At 44.9% G+C, this 15,803-nt stretch overlaps 1 long non-coding RNA gene across 1 annotated transcript; it reads right to left on the reverse strand.

Moving 5' to 3' along the window:
- Nucleotides 1-3,208: 3,208 nt before the first annotated feature.
- On the reverse strand, nucleotides 3,209-5,497 carry LOC128105480 (uncharacterized). The gene is made up of 3 exons (XR_008216341.1): nucleotides 5,387-5,497; nucleotides 5,089-5,250; nucleotides 3,209-3,655 (listed from the first exon to the last, which is right to left on the reverse strand). It is a non-coding gene; the product is annotated as an uncharacterized LOC128105480 (long non-coding RNA).
- Between the last annotated feature and the right edge of the window lie 10,306 nt (nucleotides 5,498-15,803).

The raw sequence follows: 15,803 nt of genomic DNA on the forward strand, positions 1-15,803 counted from the left end.
TCAGGAGTTAGACCCACGTTAAAAAGATGCAAATGAAGGGCACCTAGTGAAGAGCTGGAACTTCGGGGTGAGAACAGTTTCTGAGAGCTTGATATGTTGTCTCAGAACTAATTTGAACGTAACACTCCAGCTCTAAGTATTTATAGAACACCTTGTCTTGTGAGGCACTTTATCACACCTGTTTATTCTCTACTGTTGTTTGATATCCAGTGACAGTCAATATGTGTATTTTTCCAGTGCCTTTTATGTGTAATTTGTTTTCAAACCAGGATTCTATGAATGTTTTTGTATCTCAGGTTGGTTTTAACTTCTTTCTTTAAAAAAAAAATCTAATCCATTTCTTCTCAACGATACTATTTTTTTAAAAATTATACGTACATCTGTGTGTTTCTGTGCACATTTGAGGCCAAAAGAGGATATCAGATTTCCTGGAACTAGAGTTACAGGTGGTTGCAAGCCACTGGCCATGTGTGCTGGGATCCAGACTTAGGTCCTCTGCAAGAGCAGTACATGCTCGTAACTGCTGAGCCATCTCTTCAGCCCCCTTTTGTTTTCCTTTAAGAGGCCAAGCCACTTGCCTGAAACATGCCTTGTGTTGTGTATTCATGTTGTGTCTCTGGACCTTGAATTCTCTTTAAGTTGCAAGATACTAGAGACTTGAGCACTTCCTGGGCCATTCATATTGCTTGAATTAGGAAGCATTTAATGTCACTTTTGTCTCCTGATGATAAGTTTAGTTATTTGACAAAAGTGGTGACGTGTCAGTTCATTCTATGGCAAAGATTTAGTTTCCCCTTGGCTAGTCAGAAGTAACAAATAGGTTTTCTGCCCCAAGATAATAGGTTTCTATGCCAATGCAGTGAGCCAGATCAAGCCGAATTTAAAAAGTATAACAACAGGTATATGGAGCAAAGCAACTCCCAGGCGGGTTTACTGGTCTCAGAGAACAAGGCCAGAGAAGTCGAGTAAGGCAGGGAGGTTTTATAGATTGTAGGTGAGGGGTAATGGTGTGTCCGCCACAAGCTGGGATTTTGCCCAAGTATGGTCAAAAGCCAAGACTTAGGTGGGGCCCTGGGAGGTTGTCAGCATTGGGAGGAAGCTGCAGTGGCCGCTAAGAATGCGGAGCTGGGCTTTTGGCGCCTTTCCTTTGTTCTGAGACTCTCTGAGAAGGAGGGGCTTGGAGAGAGAGAAAAGAGAATGGGGCTACCCGGGCCATGCAGGGGTGAGCTGGAGGCTCCAACCGAACACTAACCACAAAGCTGTGTCCCCAGCAAGAGTGATATTTATACCCAGCCAAATGCAAATTTTATGTCTTCAGAAACTCAAAAGGAGAAGATACCCACAGTGGTAGGACAGTTAAGAATATGAACATTTAAGATGGGCCTGGTGACTCAAATCTATAACCCTAGCACTCTGGAGGCAAGTGTTGGAGGACCAGTAGTTCAAAGGCAGCCAGGTTGTTGAGGCCTACAATCCCAGGTAGGAGGTAGGAGGTTGCAAAGTTCAAGGCCTGGACTACACAGCAGGTGTAAGGCAAGTCTGGGCTGTTGGTCTGACCCACAGGTAGGGCAGAAGTGGGACCTGTCCAGCCGGTCTATCCCTTGGGGCTGAGGCTGAGCAGGATGGTGAGTGTCGATGACCCAGACACCCGCTGTCCACCGGAGAGAAGCACACTGGGCCGGGAGTCTTGTCAAAGCAGAAACTTGCTTTATTTCATCAGGAGTGGACTTATTACATAGGTTGGGGTGACGGGGTGACGGGGTGGGGGGTTGGAGGGTGGGGGGTTGGAGGGTGGGATGGGGTGAGGATAGCGGGCCAATGAGATGATGCCATCTGAGCAGTTACTAGGCAGAGGTGATTCTAGGTCGGGTAGTGCTGAGTCACTCATATGCAGAAGACATGTCCAAAGACAGGTCGCCAAACTCAAGCTAGGCTCGGGAAGTTACACTGGGCCTCATGCCCGGGCCTTATGGGGCCCAACATGGGCCACTCGACAAGACCTGTGTGTCAAAAATAAAAGTTAAAGACAGGCTGGGAACATGGGTCACTGGTAGAATGCTTGCCTGACATGAATGCAGACTTGAGAATAGCACCATGGTGGGCTTCTCCAGGTCCCAACCTGCATTAGGCCTGAGTTTCAGCTTCTGTTTCAGTTTCAGTTTCTGATAAGGCAGGTGGGGGAGATACTGCATACCAGGCATGATTCAGCACTTACAGCCCCAGCCAAACATGTTAATGTGGCTGCTGCTCACTTGGCCAATCATGTTTAGGATGACCTAATCGCCTCTATAAAAGGAGCCTGCGAGCTTCTCTGCGGGTCATCACCATTTTGCTGGGTGGCTGACCCTGGCATGCAGTAATTCTTCTCTAGAGAAATAAATGTTCTTGCTTTTGCATACGTGAGTGGTGTTCTTTTTGTGGGGTGATCTGAGGACCCCAATAGACTTAGGTTCAATTCCCACTAATGCTGAGAGGAAAGGGCGGAGAACAGACTGCACCTCCATTTGTCTTTGTAGTTTCTGATACCGTTGGCCTTGCCAATGAAAACCCAGGTGCATGCTCAGTAAGCTGCTGTTTGTAGAGCAAAAGTCATACCCAGAAACCACCGGCTCTGCCTTGATCGCTAGATTAGCTGTTTGGCTCAAATCCCTGGAACCAATACCTAGTGACATTTTAAAAATTTTTCTTTCTTTTCTTTTATCTAGCATGCACAAGGTCCTTAGTTTGACCACCAGAAAAAAACAAAACTATGACCGCCCCCCTTAGGTATGAGGAATATACTTTCCTCTTTAGCTGGGCTCTTGAGATGTAATCACATTGAAACCAAACCAAATATTGGCTTTTACACCTTTGTTTTTGTTTTATTTTGTTTTGTTGGGCAGGGGTGCCATGAAGCCAGGGCTGGCTTTAAACCACTGATTCTGCAGCCTCTGCCCCTGGCTGCTGGGATTGTAGACATGCACTGCCTACTGTGCCTGGTTTGACTCCTTTTAAAAACATTTACAGGTACAGATGGTTGTATTCTGACCTGCCCCTTGGGGACCCGCCCAGTGTCCTGAGGCCATTCTACATTCCCTTTAAGAATAAACTTCTCCCCCTTCTCTCTCTCTCTCTCTCTCTCTCTCTCTCTCTCTCTCTCTCTCTCTCTCTCTTCCTCCCTCCCTCCTCCTCTCTCTCTTTCTTCTCTCCCTTTAATAATAAAACTTGCCATGCGGATGTCACGTCTGCCATGTGAGTAACTTTCCACCACGACACACTGCCGTCCACTGAGCACAAATGGCATGTGTCTCTCGCTGTGGGGCACCTTGGTCCAAACCCACCAAGGTCTCTCACACGCTGTTTCACAACATTAACAAGAGAAAATTGAAATCATCAGTTTCTCCAAGTAAGAAGTATGGATTCAGGCTTTGGTTTGGGCCACAATAGGTAAAGAAGCTGAGATGCCATCAGGTGAGAAAACAACCCTCACTGTCCAGTGAGTCTGTGAAGCCAGAAGCAGACACAGGAAGGTAGGAGTAGGGTTGACTGGCTTCTGGGAACTGAAAGAGAGATAGAGAGAACATCTGTAGGAGCAGCTCAGACGTACTTTGCTTAGCAAATGCTACCTTCACATGGAATGGACCTTCAGGAAGGAAAGGCCAGGACACACCTAGAACTGGAGAGAAAGAACTCAACTTTAGGAGCACCTAAGAGAACGGAAGGCCCAGGGGTGGCACACACCTATAATCCCATCACTCTGGAGTTTAGAGTATCAGATGTTCAAGGTCATCCTTGGTATATAGCAAATTTGAAGCTAGCTTGGGCTACATGAGACCCTGTTTCCATCCTCCTCCCCCTGAAAAAGAATGAACTTGCAAATTAAACTCAGCAAGTAAAATTCCCATGACTCACTAGTGTTCCTACAGTAAAGCAGAAATGACAGCCAGGTGTTGGTGGCACACGCCTTTAATCCCAGCACTTGGGAGGCAGAGCCAGGCAGATCTTTGTGAGTTCAAGGCCAGCCTGGTCTACAGAGCAAGATCCAGGACAGACACCAAACTACACAGAGAAACCTTGTCTCAAAAAAACAAAACAAAACAAAACAAAAAAAGAATATGAACATTTAAGATGGGCCTGGTGACTCAAATCTATAACCCTAGCACTCTGGAGGCAAGGGTTGGAGGACCAGTAGTTCAAAGGCAGCCAGGTTGTTAAGGCCTACAATCCCAGGTAGGAGATAGGAGGTTGCAATATATATATATATATATATATATATATATATATATATATATATATATATATATATATATATCCAAGTCCATGAATGTAACCATGTCTATATTATCAGATTAAAGGTAGTTTAATATTCCTCCATGGAGCATATATCATGTCCCTGTGACTCATGAGAGCTAGTACTGGAATCTTAGCAACTAGGAAAACAAGTAAATTTCCCTAACAAAACCGAAAGCCAGTAGCAAATATGGAGCCACATTGAAAGTACTGCTATTAAGTCTGAAGCAAGGTAGGTTACCTGTAGATGTATCCAACCTTCTTATTAAATAATAAACACAGAACCAATGCAAAGAAGAAAGCCAAGAGGTCAGAGCTAAGAGCTAAAACCTTACCCTTCCTCCTGCGGTGGTCCTACCTCTCCGAACCAGAGCTACCCCTGTGTTAAAGTCTTTATATAGAGTTCCTGTCCTGCCTTCTCATTGGTTGTAAACCCAACCACATGACCGCCTCCTCACAGCCTGTCTGTATAGGCCTCCAGGTTTTCCATGATTGGTATTAAGATTAAAAGCATGTGTATCCAATAATGGCTGTATCCCTGAACACACAGAGACTTACCCAGCTCTGCCTACCAAGTGCTGGAATTACAAACATACGCTACCACTGCCCTGGTTTCCTATGGCTTGCTAATAGCTCTGACCCCCGGGCAACTTTATTTATTAACATACAAATAACATTTTAATACAAATAAAATATCACCAGTTACCTGCTGCTAATTCTGTTTGGGTTTGAGGAATTCCAGATTATGTAACGTGATAAGAAAAAGTAATAAGGACTGTAGGAATTGGAAATAAAAGAGGGCATAGGATGCTTTCTTACCTTAGTGTCCCGGAGACCCTGAGTCCAATCCCCAGCACTTCAGGAACTGGCTGTTGTAGCTCATGCCTATAATCTCATCACTTGGGAGGTTGAGGCAGGAGGATATCACGTTCAAGGGCAGGCTGGGGACATTTGCAGTTGGTGAAATGCCTGCTGCACCAGCTGGAAGACATAAGGTTGGATCCCAGCAGTGGCAGAATCCTTGGAACTCATGAACCAATCAGTAAGCTCTGGGCCCAGGAGCCATCCTGTCTCAAAGGATAAGGTAGACACAGTTGTGGAAAACGCAGACACCAACCTCTGGCCTCCAGACATGGGTGGACACATACAGTGCACACAAAGAAGTCCAAAGTCATCCTCAGCTACACAGAAGTCTGAGGTCAGTTGAGACTATGTGAGGCTATTTCAAAAAGAAGGAAGGAAGGACAGGAAGGGGAGGGAGGAGGGAAGAAAAGTCAGAGAGGGTAGCTCAGTGATTTAGTGCTTGTCCAGCATGTACAGGGCTGTGGATACATTCTCCAGCACCACAGAGAGGAAGAGGAAGAGAAGAGGGGGAAGGGCATTACTTGTAGCTGATGTCTACATAAAATAATATAAACAATTACTGGTCACTTTCTACATGCAAAGTATTTAATATTAATGCATTAAAATTAGTATTTTGGGGTATATTCTTGCCCTGCGCCCAGTTCTGGAATTACAGACACAAATCAGTGCACTCAGTTTTTATTTGGATGCCAGCAATCCAAACTTAGGTCTTCATAAGGCTTCCCCACCAACACCCCCATCGAACTCTGCAATCTACAAGACCCAATTCCACTAAAATTAGGAACAAGACAAGGCTGTTTGCTTTCCTCATATTTATTCAATATAGTACTTGAAGTTCTAGCTAGAGCAATAAGACAAAAAAAAAAGAGATCAAGGGGATACAAATTGGAAAGGAAGAAGTCAAACTTTTGCTATTTGCAGACGATATGATAGTATACATAAGTGACCCCAAAAATTCTACCAGAGAACTCCTACAGCTAATAAACATCTTCAGTAATATGGCAGGATACAAGATTAACTAAAAAAAAAAAACTCAGTAGGTCTCCTATATGCAAATGGTAGACGGACCAAGAAAGAAATCAGAAAAACATCACCCTTTACAATAGCCACAAAATATATATAAAATACCTTGGGGTAACTCTAACTAAGCAATTGAAAGACCTGTATGACAAGAACTTTAAATCTTTGAAGAAAGAAATTGAAGAAGATATCAGAAAATGGAAAAATCTCCCACGCTCATGGATAGGTAGGCTTAGCATAGTAAAAATGGCAATCTTACCAAAAGCAATCTACAGACTCACTGCAATCCCCATCAAAATTCCAACACAATTCTTCACAGACCTGGAAAGAACAATACTCAACTTCATATGAAAAAACAAACAAACAAACAAACAAACAAAAAACTAGGGGAGCTGAAACAATCTTGTACAATAAAGCCACCTCTGGAGGCTGAATCACCATTCCTGACATCTAACTCTACTATAGAGCTATAATAATAAAAACAGCTTGGTGTTGGCATAAAATCTGACAAATAGACCAATGGAATCAAATTGAAGACCCTGACATTAATCCACACATATATGAACACCTGATTTTTGACAAAGAAGCCAAAACTGCAAATAGATCCATATCTATTGCCATGCACAAAACTCAAGTCCAAGTAGATCAAAGACCTCAATATAAATCCAGTTACCCTGAACCTGATAGAAGAAAAAGTGGAAGTAGTCTGGAATGCATTGGCACAGGAGACCACTTCCTAAATATAACACCAGTAGCACAGACACTGAGAGCAACAACTAATAAATGAGACCTCTTGAAACTGAGAAGCTTTTGTAGGGCAAAAGAGATGGTCAATAAGACAAAATGACAGACTACAGAATGGGAAAAGGTCTTCACCAACCCCACATCTGACAGAGGACTGGTCTCCAAAATATATAAAGAACCCAAGAAACTAGACATCAAAATAACAAACAATCCAATTTTAAAAATGGGCTACAGAGCTAAACAGAGAATTCTCAACAGAAGAATCTTAAATGGCCAAAAGACATTTAAGGAATTGCTCAACATCCTTAGTCATCAGGGAAATGCAAATCAAAATGACTGTGAGATACCATCTTAACACCTGTCAGAATGGCTAAGATCAAAAACACTGAAGACAGCTTATGTTGGAGAGGATGTGGAGCAAGGGGAACACTCCTCCACTGTTGATGGGAGTGCAAACTTGTGCAGCCACTTTGGAAATTAGTATGTCAGTTTCTTAGAAAATTGGGAATCAATCTTCCTCACTACCCAGCTATACCACTCTTGAGCTTATACCCAAGGAATGCTTAATCATACCACAAGGACACATGCTAAATTATGTTCATAGCAGTTTTATTCATAACAGCTAGAACCTGGAAACAACCTATATGCCCCTTAATTGAAGAATGGATAAAGAAAATGTGATACATATACACAATGGAGTACTACTCAGCAGAGAAAAACAATGACATCATGAAATTTCCAACCAAATGAGTGAAACTAGAAAATATCATACTGAGTGAGGTAACCCAGACTCAGAAGGACAAACAGTATGTACTCACTCATAAGTGGATACTAGATGTAAAGTAAAGGATAATCAGACTACAATCCACAGCTCCAGTGAAGCTAGCTAACAAGGAGGAACCTAAGAGGGAGGCATGCATCGCCCTGGGAAGGGGAAATAGATGAGATCTCCATGAGTAAACTGGGGGTGAGGGGAGCAATGGAGGGTAGGGGATGGGGCATGAGAACATAAGGGAATGGGAGGTCCGAGCTGGAACAGGGACGGAGTGGGAGAGCAATGAAAAAGTTACCATGATAAATGAAGACACCATGGGAATACGGAGAAACCAGGTGCTAGGGAAGTTCCCAGGAATTCACAAGGATGACCCCAGCTTAGACTACTAGCCATAGTGGAGAGGGTGCCTGAACTGGCTTACCCCAGTAATCAGATCAGTGAATACCCTAACTGCCTTCATCCATCATTGGAGCCCATTTTTAGGTTTCCTAGTAGCTTTACCCAGCAGGTCTGCATAAGGAGGATGGTTGGACCACTGAGACAATCTGCACTTGGCTGTGCTGCAGGGAGGTCTTTAAATTCCTTTAAATACCCTAGGGCAGAGACAGTCAGGGCCCAAATGGATTAGGATTCCGGCCCTCTTGAGGCTATCTTGTATTTTCTATCTTTTTCTCTCCCCTCTATCCTTCTAACTAATATTTCCTGCTGCTTCTACTCAAGAGGGGAAATGTGGGGGTGAGGGATGGCCCCTCACAATCCGGTAACTGATGGAAGCAAATGCAGAGATCCATAGCCAAGTACCAGACTGAGCTCCAGGAGTCCAGTCAAAGAGAAAGTAGAGGGATTCTATGAGCAAGGGGCATCAAGATCATGATGGGGAAACCTACAGAGACAACCAAACCAAACTAGTGGGAACTCATGGACTTTAGACCAACAGCTGTGGAGCCTCCATGGAACTGAACCAGGTCCCCTGCATAGCGAGACTGTTGTGTAGCTTGATCTGCTTAAGGGGCCCCTGGCAGTAGGATCAGGATCTATCCCTGGTGCATAAGCTGGCTTTTTGGAGCCCACCACCTACAGTGGGATACCTTGCACAGCCTTGATGCAGGAGGAGGTGCTTGGATCTGCCTCTGCTGAATGTACCGGGATCTGCTGACTCCCCATGGGAGGCCATATCTTTGTGGGGGAGGGAATAAGGGGTGGGTTGGGGGGAGGAAGGCTGGAGTGACAGGAGGAGGGAAGAGAGGGGGATGTAGCTAGAGTTTTCCTGCCTGGCCCACAGTCAGGGCAAATCTCTCTCACCTGCCAGTCCCACAGCCGCTCAGACCTGACCAAGTAAACACAGAGACTTATATTGGTTACAAACTGTATGGCCATGGCAGGCTTCTTGCTAACTGTTCTTTCAGCTTAAATTAATCCATTTTTATAAATCTATACCTTGCCACATGGCTCGTGGCTTACCGGTATCTTCACATTCTGTTTCTCATCATGGCGGCTGGCAGCGTCTCTCTGACTCAGCCTTCCACTTCCCAGCTTTATTCTCCTCCTTGTCCCGCCTACACTTCCTGCCTAGCCAATGGCCAATCAGTGTTTTAATTATTGACTAATCAGCAACACGTTTGCCATACAGAACATCCCACAGCACTTCCCCCATTTTTTTTTTTTTTTGAAAACGGAAGGTTTTAACCTTAACAAAGTAAAATTACATATAATTTGGGAATTTGGGCGTAGCTTCTCTTACTACTTCCTGCTGGAGGGGGGCGCTGTATCTTATGGGGAAACAAAGGAAATTTTAGGATTATGGAAAAGTCCATGAGGGTGTATCGTCTGAGCCAGTTGCCTTCAAACCATTCTGGATGTTGGATCATCTGGGCCATGGTGTCATCGGAGACCTTTCAGGGGGTCTTGGCTGGTCAAACCTGATGTATCTTAATCTTGAACAAATCCATAGCCTCTGGCTTTCTGTGGGAACAAAAGCAGAGTCTCCTTTCCAAAGTAACATATCCTTATATTCAAATTTTGAAGTCAAGGTACCTTTAAAATATACATTTCGGCATAACTCAACAGCTTTTACAATCAAATGTTTTTCTGCAGTTAAAAATCCCAAAGACAACACAATGCAGATTCTCTGTGTAATATCCATTTTTACGTGGCTTATTTTCTATATTAATTTTACTGTCTCTTTAAAGACTTTATTTTTTAAAACTATGTATTTGTTTATATAACTGTATATATCACCTTTTTTGTCTCTTTCAAGCCTACGTATTTTTACATACATTTTAAACTATTACATCTGAATCTGTCTTATTGTGAATCTATTGCTTTAAGCTGCAGCAGCTGTGGCTGCTGGCTCCGCCCACCTCAGCTTCCCAACATGGCTACGTTTACCACCAGCTCTGGGAGCTATCGTGGGTCTATGCTTTTTATCCAAGCAGCGTGTAGCCCAGAAACCTCTTTTTTTTTTTTTTTTTTTTTTGGTTTTTCGAGACAGGGTTTCTCTGTGTAGCTTTGCGCCTTTCCTGGGACTCACTTGGTAGCCCAGGCTGGCCTCGAACTCACAGAGATCCGCCTGGCTCTGCCTCCCGAGTGCTGAGATTAAAGGCGTGCGCCACCACCGCCCGGCCCTCTTTTTTTTTGTTTTGTACTAGAAAAGGCTAAATCCACAACACAGCTTAATGTGCCACTTGCAGAGGCCTCATTCCCGCCATATGGCGGCAGGTCGAGCGCACTCTAGGAACCCACCAGTAGCTCAAACCGGCAGCTGCCGCTCATTTGAGAGAGACAGTTAGGAACTGTTTTTAGCTCCGTTTTAGAATCTTTTTTTTCTCAGGTTTTAGGTGGAAACTCTTGCCACCACGTTGGACGCCATTTGTAGCTAGAGTTTTCCTGCCTGGCCCACAGTCAGGACAAATCTCTCTCACCTGCCAGTCCCACAGCCGTCAGACCCGACCAAGTAAACACAGAGACTTGTATTGGTTACAAACTGTATGGCCGTGGCAGGCTTCTTGCTAACTGTTCTTTCAGCTTAAATTAATCCATTTTAATAAATCTATACCTTGCCACATGGCTCGTGGCTTACCGGCATCTTCACATGTTGTTTCTCATCATGGCGGCTGGCAGTGTCTCTGACTCAGCCTTCCACTTCCCAGCTTTATTCTCCTCCTTGTCCCGCCTACACTTCCTGCCTAGCCAATGGCCAATCAGTATTTTATTTATTGACTAATTAGCAACACATTTGCCATACAGAACATCCCACAGCAGGGGGATCTGTGGTTGGTATGTAAAACAAACAAACAAACAAATAAATAAATAAATTTGGTCCCTGTGAGGCTGAAAAAAAAAAAAAGAATTGCAAGTTTGAGGCTGGCCGGCACTATATAGCAAGACTGTATCTCAAGACAAACACAACAAAACAACAGAACAAAACCAAAACCAAAATTCTCGTTGGACCTGAATGGAAAAATTCTCGTTTCCATTGACGCCTGCTACTACTCTAATTGAGCAACTAGACTTTGATAATTTTGAAACTCACTATCTGACTATATTTACCATCTGGGTGTAATTCCGCTAAGCTTTACTCACACTGTTATCTTCTTCACTTAGCATTGTGAACCTGAGAAAAGCTAAGCGTTTTCTGTGTGTGGTGATACATTGTCACGAACCCAGTCTTTGGGTCCTCTTGTTCTGACTACATAAGCAACTGTCAGGCTATATAGCATTCCCCAAGAACACGCGCCTGAAAGAGCCGGCTCTTTCCTTAACAGAGACTTTCTTCTAAGCCAGTGGCTCTCAACCTTGCTAATGCTGAGACCCACTAACACAGTTCTTCACGTTGTGGTGATCCCCAACCATAAATTATTTTCATTGGTACTCCATAATTTTGCTGCTGTTATGAACGGTATAGTAAATATATGATATGCAGAAACGCCTGAGAAAAGCCATTCAACTCCCAAAGGGATTGCAACCCACAGACTGAGAACCTCTGTTCTAAGATTTCAGAGGTGGTCTTGTGCTTTCAGCAAATACCATTTGTCTACCTGGCCACCTGATTTCTCTTACTTCTCTGTAGAGGTCACCACGTTGATGCAGAATTTAGTGCACTTCCCAGTTGTCATAGTCACTACAGCTCAGAGCTCCTGGACTCTAAACATCCTCCTGTCTCTGCTTCCCCAGACACATTAAATGGAAAATGCTTTGAGATGAGCACACTCACTTTTTGTCAAGAGACAAACTAGAACACACTTAGCTCATGCAGAGCTTGTTCTGTGGCCAGCATGGTCGCAAGGCCCCTCAGCTGCCTTGTGACTCCCTGGAACACCTCTTCTTGAATTTTCAAATGAGTCCTCTGTTATTCTCATGATGTATCTTAATTTCTGATTTCTAAATAGTGGCTACAGAAGTGGCTTTTATTTTAAGTTTGTGGGAGAAAAAGGGATCGAGACTCATTGCAATGGAATTCGACTATGCTGGTACCCTAACCACGCTGGTACCCTAATCACGCTGGTACCCTAACCACGCTGGTACTCTAATCACCCTGGTACCCTAACCACGCTGGTACCCTAATCACCCTGGTACCCTAACCACGCTGGTACCCTAACCACGCTGGTACTCTAACCACGCTGGTACTCTAACCACGCTGGTACTCTAATCACCCTGGTACCCTAACCACGCTGGTACTCTAACCACGCTGGTACTCTAATCACCCTGGTACTCTAACCACGCTGGTACTCTAACCACGCTGGTACTCTAATCACCCTGGTACCCTAACCACGCTGGTACCCTAACCACCCTGGTACCCTAACCACGCTGGTACCCTAACCACGCTGGTACCCTAATCATGCTGGTACCCTAATCACCCTGGTACCCTAACCACGCTGGTACTCTAACCACGCTGGTACCCTAATCATGCTGGTACCCTAACCTTGGTTTTGTAGCCTTCAGAATTGTGAAAAATTAGTGTTTGCTGTTTAAGCTACTTCATCTATGGTAATTTGTTCTACCAGTCCAAAGTGTCCACTTATCTATAAAAGGGAATCATCAATCTAAGAAAATAGAAAGGCAATTGAGACGATAAAGGCCTGATTGATGAGCCTCTTGGTTTCATTTATCAGGGTACTCAATACTGCCAACTAGCCCCTCCTTTTAAAATTGACTGCTTCACTGGCTTTCTTGTTCGTATTCTTTTCCTGTTCTCCAAACTGTCCTTTCCAATGTTCCCAGGTCTCCTTCCTCCACTCCTCCATCTCTACGTTACCTATTAAATTTCTGTGGAGGGGCTGGGGACTCAGCTCTGGTAGAATGATTGCCTAGCATGCCTGGGCCCTGGCACTGTGCAAACCAGGCATGATGGTTCGTGCCTGTGGTTCCATACTCCGGAGGTGGAGGGAGGAGAACCAGGAATTCCAGACAGAATTCGAGGCCATTCTGCTCTCCATGAGACCCTGTCTCCAAACAAACCAGGCCAAGCAAACAAAAAGCACAAATACGTCTTGGTGGGATCCAAGGCACACCGTGTCCTACACTGGACCTTCTCACAGTGGGGAGCTGTGCTCAGGTGCTTAGGGGGATTGTGTTTGGGAGACACACCTCGAAGAAGCCAGGGAGAGAGTAGTGGGCAGAGACCTGGTCTATAACACTGGTGCCACTCCCCAGCCAGCCCTGGTGGCCCCTGAGTGTTGTTCCAGTGGCCCATAGAGCAAGTGCTGGGTGAGGTGTGAGGCCATCCCCACAGACCGTCACGACCCAGTACTCTCTCTCTCTCTCTCTCTCTCTCTCTCTCTTTTTTTTCCCTGAGATAGGGTCTTACTATGTAGTCCTGGCTGTTGTGGAACTCACAGCGATCCCCCTGCCTCTGCCTCCCAAGTGCTGAAAGAGAGAATCTGGGCAGAGCAACCTAGTCTAGCCCACAGATACTGAGCCTTGCTTCTGCTTCTTATAGCTGTCCTATGTAGCTGTCTGGAATGAAAATTCATGATTGTCTGTACCAGGTCTTTTCTTTTAGGCCACTAACCAGCTCCCAAATCATGATACACAGCCTTATTAGTTTTGAATGCTCGGCCTTAGCTTATCTCTTTCCTGGCTAGCTCTTTTAACTTAAATTAACCCGTTTCTCTTTATCTACCTTTTGTCCCTAGGCTTTTTACTTTTCTTTCTGTATATCTTACTTTCACTGCTTCGTGTGTCTGTCTGTCTGTCAGTGGCTGCCTGGCTTCTGACCCCAGGCATCTCCCTTGTCTCTCCTCCTTCTCTCATTTCTCCCATTCTTTTTGAGCCTAGATTTTTCCTCCTATTTATTCTCTCTACCTGCCAACTCTGCCTGTCCCTCTCCTGCCTAGCTATTGGCCATTCAGCTCTTTATTAGACCAATCAGGTGCCTTAGGCAGGGAAGGTGAAAGAAATGCAACACATCTTTACACAATTAAACACACATCCTTACATCATTAAACAAATGCAGCCTAAACAAATGTAACACATCTTTACACAGCTAAATGTTCTGCAGCATAAGCAATTGTAACACATCTTTGCCTAGTTAAAGTTTTAGCCTACATCAATTGTCTCTAATTTTGTGTGTGTACATGTTCATGTGTGCACATGTGAGTGCTGGTATACATGCATGTGTGTGCAGATGTGTGCAGATGCAGATGAGGGGTAGAGGTCAATGTCGGATGACTTTCATTATCCTTCTCCACCTTAGTTTTTGAGACAGGGTCCCTCACTGAACCTGGAGCTCACAGGTTTGGCTAGACTGACTGCCAGCGAGGCCCAGGGATCGTCATGCCCAGTCTCCCAGGACTGATTGAGATTGCACATGTGTACTGCCATGTCCAGCTTTTTAACTTGGGGTGCCAGGGTCAAACTCCAGCCCTCATGGGTGTGGGGCAGACACTTAACTGACGAGCTGTCCCCCAGCCTTATTGCTCATTTGTTTTTAATTTTTTATACTTATTTTATCTTATGTGTGCGTGTTTGTGTATGTATCCCACATTCCTGAAGAAGCTGCAAGAGTGCATTCGGTCCCCTGGAACTGGAGTTACAGATGGCTGTGAGCCACCATGTGTGTGTTGGGGCTGAACTCAGCTCCTGTGCAAGAGCCACAAGTGCTCATAACCACTGATCACCTCCCCAGCCTCCGCCTCCAGCCTTGCTTAATGTTTTGTGGATAACAGAAAGGGACCCTGACATCTTGACTGCAGGTGATTTTTCAGTCTCCTCCTATTTCTCTCCTGGGTCCTGTTCTTGTGTACCCTGGCAGCTGGTCATGCTCTGGCCTTTCTGTGCATATTATCCAGCCTCTTCGACTTCCATCTGATTATTACCATTTAAGAGGCGGTTCAAATACTACTTTTGGAGAACTTCTTGAAGCTGCTTGCCAAATTAAGTAATTTTCTCTTCTTTGATTACTGTACAAACCACTTACAACAAAATTCTAATAAAGGGCTAGAGCACTCTCTGGCCCCATCACTGCACAGCCTTACACACCAGGAAGCATAACGTAACACAGCAAAACGCGGACCCAGAGGAATTCCAGTCTTTTCCCTACAACTGTCCAGGCACATCACAGCGGTTCCACCAGTTACCCTTACCTAGTTATTCAAGATGAGTTTAGTCCTGTTCCCTTCTTAATTAATTTGTTCAATTATGAGAATTGGACCCTGAGCCTTGTGTTTGCTAGATCATTGCCCTATACATTGCCAACCTTTTGTCATTTCTGTTTTTTTTTTGAGATGGTCTTACTGTGTAGCCCTGGCTGTCCTGGAACTCACTCTGTAGACCAGGCTGGCCTCGAGCTCACAGCGATCCACCTGCCTCTGCCTCCTGAGTGCTGGGATCAAAGGTGTGCATCACCACCGCCTGGCCCTCTTGTCAGCTTTGTTTCGGTTAGGGCCTCCTTAGCCCAGGCTGGTTTTGAACTTGAGATCTCCTGCCTCAGCCTCTTCATATCTGGGAGTCTGGGATTGTAGACCTGCTCCTACCAGGCAGTGTCTCTCCGTCACAGGTGCTGTTCTTGGTCCCCTGACTCTCTCCTCTTCCCCCTCTGTTACACTGCCTTCCTCTCTTCCATTAACTTTCTTTCCTTTCCCCCTTTCTTTCTTTTGAGCCATGGTCTCTTTCTGTAACCCAGGCTGGCCTA

The sequence above is a fragment of the Peromyscus californicus genome, unplaced genomic scaffold, assembly GCF_007827085.1.
Source record: "Peromyscus californicus insignis strain IS unplaced genomic scaffold, ASM782708v3 Scaffold_9__1_contigs__length_137607984, whole genome shotgun sequence".
In the NCBI taxonomy this organism is placed as follows: Eukaryota; Metazoa; Chordata; class Mammalia; order Rodentia; family Cricetidae; genus Peromyscus; species Peromyscus californicus.